Source organism: Strix uralensis, chromosome 14 (genome assembly GCF_047716275.1).
Source record: "Strix uralensis isolate ZFMK-TIS-50842 chromosome 14, bStrUra1, whole genome shotgun sequence".
NCBI lineage: Eukaryota > Metazoa > Chordata > Aves > Strigiformes > Strigidae > Strix > Strix uralensis.
In genome coordinates this window covers 2,307,690-2,320,441 of record NC_133985.1, presented here as the reverse complement: position 1 = coordinate 2,320,441, position 12,752 = coordinate 2,307,690, and positions in this window count along the sequence as shown.

The window sequence follows — 12,752 nt, the reverse complement described above, 5'->3', positions numbered from 1 at the left end:
TGCTTTGTCCGACCTGCCCCAGAGCTCACTCTAACATTTCTGGGCCAAGTCACGGAATCACACAACTACAGACTGGTTGGAGCTGGTCATCTGGTCCAACCCCCTGCTCAACCACGGCCACGCAGAGCCCATTGCTCATGACTATGTCCAGACGGCTTTTAAATACCCTCAGGGATGGAGACTCCACAAGCTCCCTGGTCAACCTGTGCCAGTGCTCGGTCACCCTCACAGTGAAAAGTATTTCCTGGTGTTCAGATGGAACCTCCTATGCTTCAGTTTGTGCCTGTTGTCTCTTGTCCTGTCACTGGTCACCCCTGAAAAGACCCTGGCTCTTGTCCTCTTTCCACTCTCCTTTCAGGTATTTATACACACGGATAAGATCCCCCTGAGCCTTCTCTTCTCCAGGCTGAACAGTCCCAGCTCACTCAGTCTTTCCCCATGAGAGATGCTCCAGTCCCTTCACCATCTCTCTGGCTCTTCACTGGACTCTCTGGTGTGTCCATGTCCCTCTTTGTGCTGGAAAGCCCAGCACTGGACACAGCACTCCAGATGTGGCTTTCCACATGGTGAAGTCATGCTGACTACTCTGATGGTTTTTCATGTTCTTCACGTGCCTGGAAATGGTTTCCAGGGTTAGCTGCTCCCATTCCAGGGATGGAGGTGAGGCTGACCAGCCTGTAGTTCCCTGGCTCTTCCTTCTTGCCCTTCTTAAAGATAGACATGACATTTGTTTTCCTGCAGGCTTTGGTACTTCTCCCAGTTGCCATGGTGGGTCAAAGATTATTGAGAGTAGCCTTGCGATGATGTTTACCAACTCCCTCAGCACCCATGGTGTCTCCCATGAGAGCCCATGGACTTATTATGTCCAGTTTATTCCCTGACCTGATTGATCGTCTTCCACCAAGGGTATGTCTGCCTTGCTCCAGTCTTTCCCCCTGGTCTCTGGCCCCTGGGATTCCTGAAGGCCGGTTGGGCTGGTAAAGGCAAAGAAGGCATTCAGTACCTCAGCCTTTCCCCTGTCCTGTGCAACCAGGCCCTCCATCTGCTTCAGCAGCGGGCCTGTATTTTCCCTAGTCTTTCTTTCATCACCTATGCACTTACAGAAGCCCTTCTTACTGCCTTACCAGATTCATTTTCAATTGGGTTTTAGCTTGCCTAACCTCACCCTGTGCTTGGACAGTGTCTCTGTATTCCTCCCAGGTTACCTGTCCTTGCTTCCACCCTCTGATGTTTTCTTTGTGTGTTTGAGTTTTTCATCCAGGCAGGCCTCCTGACACCTTTCACAGAATCACAGCTTGCCTGATTTCCTGTTTGTTGAGATGGACTGTTCTTGAGCTTGGAGGAGGTCATCCTTGACTATCAACCAGCTTTCCTGTGCCTGTCTTCTCTCCATGGCCTTATCCCATGGGACTCTTCCAAGAAGATCTATGAAGAGGCCAAAGTCTACTCTGCTGAAGTCCAGGGTTGTGAGCTTGTTTTTCACCCTCCTCCCTCCCCTCAGGACCCTGAAGTTGACGGTCCCTGTCTCGCCCTGTCCTGACCTTCAGGATGAGGCATCCAAGACTCCAACATCACTCTCCATCAGTCCTCAGCAGCCAGACAGGGTATTTTCAGTCCAAATCTGTCTAGCCAGCTGCGAATCCTCCATATTTTCTCCTCCTGGAGCCAAAAGGCAGCTGTTTTCAGACATTGCACCCCATGTTGATCAGCACCGAGTCTTCCCTTGTGTCAATTAATCCGAAGAGATCAAACATCTTCACTCTGTCATGTCCTGCAGCCATGCCTGCTGCTCCCCAGCTTGTCTCTGGCTGTCTTCAGAAGAACATGTTCAAAAGTGGATGCCACTGAGCTCCTTACTATCTGGGATGTGCTCCTAAAACCAGCAAGCTGGTGTGCCCTGCAGTCAAAGCTATGAAGTGCTCTTGTGGAGCATGTTCCTGGGATCTCAGGACAAGGATAAGGTGTAATTAGGCAGACTGAGATTAGTCTGATTAGCCAAAAGGTGCACATCGGGGTGAAGTGCTGCAGAGACATCCCATTCCACAGCTTGCCCTGCAGTTTTGCCGCTCTGAGACAGGTACTTCATTGGAGACCAGGCCACATGCCGTGCTGCTGTTTTATAGGGTGTAAACCTTGCAGAATGAGTGTCAGGTACGTAAATAATTGATCTTCAACTCTGCAATTCCAGGCAAGCACCAAAGCTCAGCAACCTTCTTCACCAGGACATTTACAAGGCTCAAACATCCCTGCTCAGGGAGGATCCCAAGCTCCCACGCCACGCTCACCCTCCAGCAGATGCGGCAGGGACAGCCACAAGCCAGGCTCAGTCTCCTCAGATTAAGTGATGTGGTGGTTCCCACTGCTGCCCAGAGCTGCAGGTCCCCCGGGCTACTGGGGACACAGACCACCTGCAGCTGCCCATTCAAGGCATGACTGTCATCAGACCGGGAACTGGCTGGGGACAGTCTGACCACGCAGCAGCTGGCATTAAGGGGCAGGAGACTGTCACCATCCCCCAGAAGCCCAGGAGCTCTGGTCCCTGGCCTCTCTGGGGACATGACTTCCCAAGGGACGGAACAAAGTATTTGGGAATAGCCACACTGTGTATTAACTAGTACTGAGGGACTTTCCCCACTGGGGTTAAAGCTGCTGCTGGATGCCACCACCAGAACACTGTCTCTGGTGACAGAGGGGACTAACTAGCATCTGCTTCTTCCTATGGTCTTAACGATGGAGATACAAACCGTGCTCCAACAAGGGCTCAGGTCTAGCACATCTGGGAGTCTGGGGACAGAAAGGACTTGGGCTGAAAATAGTCGGTAGCTGGCAGACATCCCATCACATGGTGTCACCAGCACCAAGAATGACCCATAGACATGCTGCTTTGGTTGCCAACAGTGGCATGGGCATGGCGGCTGCCAGACATGCTGCTCCAGGAGAAGGGAGTCCCCAGAAAAGGAGGAAAAACTAGAGGGAAGAAATGCCAGCACCCCAGAAGCCTCCTGCCAGGATTTCCCCGAGGACAGTGTGAGCTGGGAAGTCTGTCCTCAGAGGCTGGACCAGCTGGCTTCCTTGATGGCTGCCTGGGAGCATCAGGGCACAGGAAAATGCCACTTGTGTAGATGGCTCCCTCCTAGTATTGTGTCCCGACACTTTGGGGATGGAGGCAGTGCAGGAGAGTGATCACAGCAAGCAGGCAGGGCTCTTGCTTCCCAATGGCAGCAGCAGCCGTCTGGTCTCCATGTTGTAACATCTCTGTATTTAATTAAAATAATTTTTAAAATGTAAATCCAAGCAGATGAACTTGAGGATTGTTCAGAGCCCACAGGCAAGAGCTGGCTGATGCCTGCTGCCTGCCTGGGGACGGGTGAGGAGCAGCTTTCCTCTGCCCTGGTCCCAGTGTGGGTGGTACAGCTCTGTCTCTTTGCTGGCATGGAGGTGACAAGTTGAATCCCCAGGGCCCCAGGTTTCGCAGAGCTTCTTGTGCAGCTGCTGAACTCTGAGTGGAGCCAAGCCTGACCCCATGTCCAAGCCCTGCCGAGCCCCTTGGGCACTGCTGGCCTTTCCTCCCAGTGCTGGGGCAGTTTGCTGAAGAGGTGACAGCAACTGTAGGGCTCAGAAGTCTCTGTGGCACCATGGGGACTGGAGGGCTGTGTCCAGCCTTGTCACCACGACTTGCTGAAACCTGATGCTAGTGCAAGGCCATAAAGATTATATATGTCCCCATTCGCAATGGAGCTTTGCTCAGTGCTTTACACCCCTGCTCATTGCAAAGCAGTACGTGCCTTTCTAGAAAGATAAAAAAAAGCTACTGGAAGACAATCAAAAGATTGAATTTTGCTTTCCAGGACTCCTGCTGCACTGCAGTCCATGGGTGATGCATCTTCCTTTGTTGCTGCACTCTGCAGAGGTTCTCTCCAGCAAGGTGCTGAGAGTTGGGTAGCTGAGGAGGGGACATTCATGGGACTCCCATCACTCCCAGGGACTCCTTCCCTGGGTGCCCTTTCTGCCCAGGTTACCTGCATCACCTTGGACTCCATGTCAGGGCACAACTCCACTGTCCCACATCCCTGGGTTTTGCTATGGTTTCCTCTGCTCACCTCCACATGTCTCTCCCAAAGCACCTATACTGTCACTGTAAAAATCAATGCTATTTTTTCTTCCTCCTGTAACTGTTAAACTGTTTTATATCAGCTACCACTTCTTCCATTTCTATCTATTCTTTGACATGGGGCACTGTCTCATAAACCAGTCCAAAACATTGTAATTCAGGAGAAATGCAGTGCTCCTGGAAAGAAGCTTGTAAACCCGATGTTACTTTCTTTCCTAATTGCAATTTCAGTGACTCATCCCCGGTGCCACACTGCAGTGCACATTCATTGTGTGGATTTTTACCCAATCTTGAGCAGTCACAATTCACTGCTCAAGTTTTCAGGCCACCCAAGCCATTAGAAAAATAAATGTAAAATAAAAACCTGCCAGTAGAGTTGGTTGGCTGAGCAGCAGAGCCCCTTGGGATAACAACAGCAGAGAAAGGCATTCAGTGCTTTCCAGGGGTGCTTGTGGCCAATTGTGGCTGAGCTAGTGCAAGCTGCCATCTGAACATGTGCTTCTCTGGAAAAGAGCTGACTCTTTCCCATCCCCCTTCTCTCCCCATCTCTATCTCAGTCCCATTCCTTCCCCTCCTATCCCACTCCTTCCCCTTTCCTCCCCATCTTTATCCCACTCCCCATCTTTATCTCATCTGCTTCCCCACCCCATCTAAACCCCATCCCGATCCCCATCTGTGTGTTATCCCCACCCCATTCACATCCCACCCCACTCCTTTCACATCCTCATCCCTATCCCTATCCGCATCCCATACCCATATCCACACCCATTCCATCCCCATCCCTATCCCACCCCTATCCTTCTGGTTTGTATAGAGTCCCCAAAGGCCTCCTCAACCACAACCATCCACCCTTTCAGGGAGAGGTTTCTGGGGACATTTCCTGGGAGGACGATAGTGCTGAGCAGCTCCCGCGGGAGCTGTTGGAGGGGTGTGCTGAGACATGGACTGGAGCTCCTTCCCCTGCGCTCTGCTGCCTGTCTCAGCCACAGGAGGCAAAGGCATCCCTTGGACCACTTGGCCCTGGCCCTGCTCATGCTATTGATTCACTGTTCAAGATCCTTGATGGCCTGTTTGTACAAGAATGCACATTCCTGGGTTTTCCGGACCGCTCCCCAGCTCCTCTCCCTCTCTCCCAGTGGAGAGAGGTAGAAAGATGCTGACTTTGGTCATGAGACTTGCAGGACAGCACTGGGACATGCCCTGCTAGTCCAGATGTCCAAACTCAAACCCAGGGCACTTTTTGTCAACCTAACAGAACATCCAGGGAAGAGCTGACCCTATTTGTCCACCCCGTGCCAGGAGAGCCTGCTATTGTGGCAGGCTCTGCCATTGGGTCTTGGCACCTTGCTGAGCATGGCTGAATCAGTTTTGCTGAGCAAGGCCAAACTCTGATAACTTCACCAGGCTTTCAGAGCCACGCTGTAGGGGCTCAGCAGAGCTGAGGCAGCTGCCAGGGAAGCCCAGCCTCTCCCTGATCTGCCATGCAGGACACAGTGCCCTGCTGTGCCTCTCTGAAGCCCACACTGGCCACCCAGACTACTGACCAAAGCATGATGTTACCAACACAAAGGCTGTGGCTATCGTGCCACTCAGTTTCTCATTTCAGCATCATTTGGGATGAAGTTGAGCGATCCCATTTCAGCCACACACTCTCTGGCTTTGTCTCAAAGTGGACTGGGAAGGAGAGATTGGAGCCTGAAGGAACCAAGCTGGCAAACTCTCCCAGTTTCTCTGGGGCTGGACATGTTAAGAGCAAAGGGTTTTCCTGAGCTAGCTTGGTCAGTGTGGCCAAAATCTGGGGTTACATGACCCGGCAGCAGGCTCACCAGCTCTCCCATTCCAGCAGTGCAGGGGCAACCACAGCTGGTTTTGCTCCAGGGGCTGAGAGGGATGGGAGAGAGTCCTTGCTGACACTGTACCTGGCAGAAGCAGTGCACAAACACAAACCCTTTTTGCTGTCTCGCACGGTCCCTGTTTACACCCTGGGAAATTGCAGCACGGTGAGCTGAGGCTGAGCATTTCAAGTAGAGCAGGGTGGAAGAAAGGGGAACCCAGCCTTGACCCTGCTGCACTGAAGCCTCCGAAATACCTGTGAACCAGTCAGTGCCAGCATGGTAGAAAGGACTGCGGTGAGCGACCCAGGCATCTACTGAGTATACATAACTGTGTCATTAGAGGGTGCCAGTGCATTGTGCTGCAGAACAAGCTTGTCCCTTCACCTGTCCCAGCTGCAGCAAAGGGTTTCTCTGGCAGCCAAGGGCAGGAGGGGTCCTGGGGCTGCGTGATGCTGTGAGGACTGCAGATCTAAATTCCTTCTTCGGAAGTTCAAATGCCAGAGCCAGCCCAGCTGTGGAGCCACAGGACTCAAGCAGCAGATGCAGAAGGCCTGGGTGTCTGGGAGGGGAACCCAGTGCGACACAGGGATGCTAGCAGTGGCAGTCAGAAGGCTGCGCACTGAGCTGAGCCATGGTAGTGGCTCCAGCACCTCTTGCAGAGGTTGCTCAGCCTCATCCATGCTAGGACAGCTGCACCACTGTGGCCATTAGCACACCCAACAGGGCAGAGAGCTCACAACAGGCACAGAGCACCTAAAAACTGACCTAACCAGCCCTGCAGCCCTCTCCGAGCTTCCCCATGGCAGTGCAGGCCTGGTGAGCCTGATAAACCCCAACCAAAAGGCTTAAGCAAAGCTGTGCTTGGGTTTGGGACTCCAGGACATCACAAACAGGCCCCTGGATGGGGCCAAGGGCTTACACATATTCCACAACAGAGGAGACATGGTTTGATTTCTTTGTGAGGATGCTTTAATGTCAGAAGCCCACTGGAAGATGCCTCCAGAGCTCCCAGCAACCACAAATCTGCATTAATCCCCCTGGAAGGACAGTCCAAGGGCTCCAAAACCTACTCTGATGAGCTGCAGGGCTTGACTTGCTGAGCAAGGTAGTGAGCAGCACTCTAGCCAGGTTTGGGGACCCTGGTCCCACATCAGCCTGGCTGTGCCAGTCCATGGGTGCCTGCGACCATGACCCCAACTCCTGGAAAGTCTCCTGCCACCAGAGGAGGAAAATTTTGGCCCTATCTCCACTAACTGAACTACAGCAGGCATCTTGGAGGACTTTGGTACAAACCATCACCCCAGTTCCCTTCGCTGCTGAGGACAGTCCTTCAGCATAAAGCAGAGGTCTTTGCTGCTACTGTTGGCTTCAGCTCATGGAGCCTCTCTCCCTGCACAGGTTCGAGGACTCCAGAGTCATCCCATTAAACCAGGTGGGACAAGGGGCTGTACGACACAGAGCAGGCCCTGTGAGGAACAAAGCATCCCAGCAGAGAGAATGCAGGTGTAAGAACAGGGAACAGAACTGCACAAGCTGGGCTTCCTGCAGGAAGCCAGTCAAAAGTGGGGACTAGGCACCCTAAAAGGCCTGGGAGCCACAGGGTCCCATCTGGCAGTAGCCATGAGCAGGGAGAGGGACTCCCACAGTAGGTGGAGGAAAGAAGTTCATTCCCAACCTGCTCTTTTGGAGAGGAGAGGCCAGGCACCCAGGCCTTGCAACTGGAGCGTTTGCTGCTCAGGGAGCAGCTGATCCCTCTGGCACAGCCTCCCCGAGCCCAAGACAGCTCCTCCACACCTAAACAGACTCAGCTGGCAGTGAAGGTCATTCAGATTGCCTACATTTCATGATTTTCTACAACTGGGATTTTCCCCAGGCTCAGCAGCTACTCACAATACTTCCTAGAGTGATTTCAGCCTTCAGCTCCCTGCCTCCATCACCTTTCTGTGCCAGTGTCTTAAGGAGCAGGAGGTTTTCCCGGGCTGAGCTGCATGGCAACACAGCAGTGATGGTGTTCACACCAGAACTGGAGTTCAAGTGCAGAAGTTCCCATGCCATGTCTCTCCAGCACAGACAAGGCTGAAATTACCTGGGTCCCACTACTGGGAGGTGGAAAGCCAATGTCAGAAACAAACCAGAACACCCACAGACATGGGCTTTCCCTGTGCCCTCAAGCTGCTAAATTGCTGCTGAGGCATCTGGAAGTGGTCAGTCCACAGCAATAGGGGAGCTGGCTGAAAAGGGGCTGGCAGAGCCCTTTATTAATGGAGAGCAACGGCTACATGCTGTCCCATGGGATATAAATAGTGTGCGAATGAGATTCACAAGTGCAAGGGAAGGATCCTGCCAGTGGCCAGGGTGCAATTCTGCAAGGGTCTGATTTCAGCAGGTCCTGTGGGTCAGGATTGGCCGTGGGGCAGCGCTGGCAGAAGGGCTGTAGGCAGATCACATGGGTGTCCTGTGAAGTTTGGTACTGCTGGAGGCAAAACGCCTTGGTTAGTGGGACAGGGAGCTTCCAACACTGGTCACAGGGCTCGAAGCAACTCATGCATGTGATATGTAGAGCCCTTGGACAGAGGAGGTCTGTTCTCCAGGTATGTGGCATGCCCAGTTCTTCCAGGACCAGGGCCAAAACCTGTGATCGTTCCAGCTACTAATAGAGAAACACTGCACAAAATCAAGGTCTGAAGAGGACTGCTGCTGAGCCACTGCCTCCTACCCTGGTGACGGTTGACTATCCCACCAAATGTCCCTGCAGAACTGGGGACAGGGAAATCCCAGCTCCATATTTACTCAGCCACCCAGCTCAGAGGGATAATTTTTCCTTTCCTTTCCTGCCCATTGGATCACACCACTGTGGGCTACCCCAGACAAATGAATTTTAGGAGCGAGGGAGTTATTTCTGTCTTGCATGGTACTGCTTTGAGGCTTACACTCAGCATTCTTGGGATAAAATGCTTTGTAGGAAGCACAAGGCACTGTTATGAGAGCGCCCATGTTACTGCCTTCTCTCTAATGCTCTTCTGTCTGCCTTCCAGGATCCAAGGGCTGCTCTGAAGGGTGGTGGTTTGCCTACTAACAGCATAAAACTGTAACCATCAAGATATAATACCCCCTGTGAAATCTCATCTTTTCCCCCTTTCCAGCCATCGTTCAGGACCCTGGTAAAACCTGCACTGAAGTCTCCTGTGCTCAGTCTCATCTTGCACCACCTCCTCTCCCCAGACTTGCCTGGGCTTGGAGCATTGCGTCCACATGGATACAGGCTCCACACACATCACACACTTTGCAGTGGCAGCAGTTCAACTGTCCAGGCCACCCCAAGCACTGCCCCAGTGTCCTGGCCATGCAGGTAGGTCTCTTTGGAGTGGGGAATGGGTCATCTCCAGCTCCTACTCCTCACTCCTACAGCGCAAGGAGGCAGAAGGGGTCTGCCCAAGAGTCCAGACCCAGCTGGGGCTGCTCTGAGGCTGATTTATAGCTGCTTTGAAGCTCTTTTGCACCCGTTCAGCTGAGCAGATCCTGCTTATATTCAAAGCAGTGCTGGTCTGCCCTAACATCCTCCAAACACCAGGTGTCTGCCTACAGCCTCTTAGCTGTGCAGGGGCCAGCATCAGAGTAATGACACAGGATCCTGATGAGAGATGAAAATCCTGGCCCTTTAGAGGGCTAGATCCACATAGCCCTGCCATGAGAGCCTGGACTATGGCAAGAACAGGTTATCCCATCTGTGAGACCCCTCTTAAAACAGCACCTGTCAGGGACAATTCCCCTCTACAGGCATTATGGCATTTGCTGCCTGGCCTCCCACAGCAGCCCGTATGTTCTGCAGAGCATCACCATCATGGTCACCAGGTACTCCAAATACGACAGGGCTGCAAAGTCCTGTGTCCACAGGCGAATTCCCCCCAGCTGTCTGACTGGGAGCTGCTCTGGCTCTACACAGATCACTTTCAGACCATTCCCATGCCTTCTCCACTCCTTTTCATCCAAGGCTTGCAGTGCTGCTGCTCTGCACGTCTCCCTGCAGCCCCACGCAGCCAGCAGGCCTCTCTGGCATTGCTCAGGGTTCCTGGAGAAAAAAACACACAGGGGTCTGTGGCCTAAACAAAGGTAAGATTTCCACAGCCCACATCTGCTCCTGCAAGCAAGCCTCCATTGACCTCTTCTGCTGAATCACAGTCAGGCCAGCCCAGGAATGATGTCTTGCTGTTGGCTTACTGCTGCTGCTGTCTTGGTTTCACATGGCTAAAACACCTCTGGAGTGGAGTCAGCAGAGCTGAAATGTGCCCTGCCTCAGCGCTGCAGAGCACTCAATCAAGGAGGTAACGGGTATTTCCTCATCAGTTCCCTCAGCATTGATGGCTGTAGGGGCAATGGACTAAACCATCCCCTTGAGGGCAACCAAGGTTTGTCTGCCCAAACCCCTCAGTGTTACCCCTTAGGAATACGCCAGCTGGAGAGCAAAGTGATCACATCTGCATTTGGAACCCAATCCTGTGGCTCTGCTGCATGCTTTCTTCTGTACAGATGACATTGTCCTTTCAACAGCACACAGCCTTGAGTTTCTTCACGCCATTTACAAACGATGGTGAGTTGAAATCCACATTTTCAGGGGTGGCCTGTTCTCAGCCTTTTCTTGCAGATAGGAAAACTGAGGCACAGCAAAATGATCTACTTCTACCAGCCACACCGGAGTGCAGGGAACATTCATGTATTTGAGATATATCCCAAGCCTCTCTTACCCTGGTATAGCAGAAGAGCTCTAGCTTCCCCTGCAGTAGGCACCTTTACATGGGGGTCCTTAAGCCTAGCGCCTTGCCAGGTGATCTGCTCTCTTTCCACTAGTGATCAGCCTGGCCCTTGATGATGTTTTATTTTCACATACCCAAATATAACAGCCTTCCTATCATATCTTCCAGCATAAATCTTACTTTACTGGGTGGGAGTGAGAGATGAGCATGAAGCAGGCAGAGATCAAAAGACACTGAGCGTGACGGAGCACAGAGACTCAAGTCTTCAGAGAGACCCAGCACCAGGGAGCAGCTTGGGAAGGACGCAGAGCCCTGGGACATGTGAGCGGAAGAGCAGATCAACTTCAGGACTATCTTGCATGGGGTCAGGGCACAGCGAGCAATGTAACAGCCTTCTGCACTGCTCTAGCAGGTGGTGCTTCCCAGCCCTTTGAAGACGGGAAGGGAGAGGAGGAGATGCTGCCAGTAATACTCCATTTCACCACCAGACAGAGCAACTGAGACACGGATCAGTTGGAGGGTTTCATAAGTCAGTGGGAGGCACACCAGAATCCATTCTGAGGAAGGAGGAATGAACAACCATCACGTCTCTGTCACAGAGCCAGTTTTTAGAGCACAGGGCTTAGATTCACCCAGGTAAGGCTGGCAAGGTATGAAGGGACATTGTATCTGTTCAACAGCATCATGCCAGGAGGGTGTGACTCAGGCTGGACCAACCAGCACAGCAGCAGCCCACTTCACATGTGGGTTTTGCAGCCTGGGTTGCTGCTGCTTCTCTGCTCACAGGTCCATGGTTTGCGATCAGGACTATCAGTCCCATCCTCTCCCAGATTCAGCAGTGCTCGTTTGATTCAGATCAGACACGTGGGCACAGCTCCCGGGAGGGCAGACAAACACCTTCTAATGCCATCTGTGTCCCTGAAAGGAACTATGGACCTGAACTTTTAAACTGCTAATTTTTATCACGCAAGTCAGAAAAATTTCTTGACAGTACAGGTGGTGGGTAAGAAAGACCTTTGCCCCAGGCAGGCCTTGGAGTCTGAGCACACAGAGTGCAGATCCACTGACTTTATCCTCCCAGGCAACATTTTCATTTTGAGGTGTTATATCGGTCCTGGATCTGCCCACAAGGTCCTAAAGGGTATTTTTGTGCAGAGGCAGTGTCATGTGGTAGAAATAAACACACAGGCTGGTGGGAGTGCGAGGATGGACCGGGATCTCTTCAGCTGTCACTGTCACCGGGAAAAGGACAAGGACTCCCTGATCCCTTCCGCCCCACAGACACCTCTGCCAAAACCAATAGCCAGCAAAACTGCCCTGCTTGCAACCTGTAGTCTCACATAACCTTCTTGCAAGACAGCGGAGCGTTTCACAAGGCTTTTGCAACAGCTTTAACCAAATGACTGTGTGGAAAGAGGTGCAAAAGGTGGAAAGAACCGGGGCAAGCAACCATGGCAAGTCCTCTGGGCACTGGTCTTGCACTCTGCTGTTCCCCTTCTTATGGTTCGCCTCTTCTCTGCAGTTTGACGTGCTGTGTAGGTGCAGCTTCTGCATTCGTCCTCTACAAGGTCAAGTCTTTCCCTCTGGTTTGTGTCTTTCAGGCAATCAGAATGGAAAAAGTAAACACCAAAGAGAAAAGCTGTGATTACAGAGCCACTGAGTTTGTCAGGCGTGGGGAGGGCTAGGGGAGATAAATGTTGCTAAACCAGAGTTTTCAGGCAGCACAGATTTCCCAGTAAAGAGGATTCACACCCCCTTCCCCCATCTGCTAATAACGGTAGGTCATATTAGGGAACAGGAGAAAGCAAGGGAGAAAATCACCAGTAAAAGTGCAAAGGGGACTGGTTTTGTAGGTGCAAAAGCCGGTCTGTCTTTCAGCATATCAGAGAACGTTTTCAAACGATCACATTAGTCTGTCTCAGGAATTTCCTGCCCTTGGCTGCGACTGAGTACTGGCCACATTGCATTTGCACACAAGTGCGTAGTGAAGCCTGTATGGGGGCTCACGTGAACCCACTAGTTCTACACGTGTATCACCTCCAGGATGCTCCCACC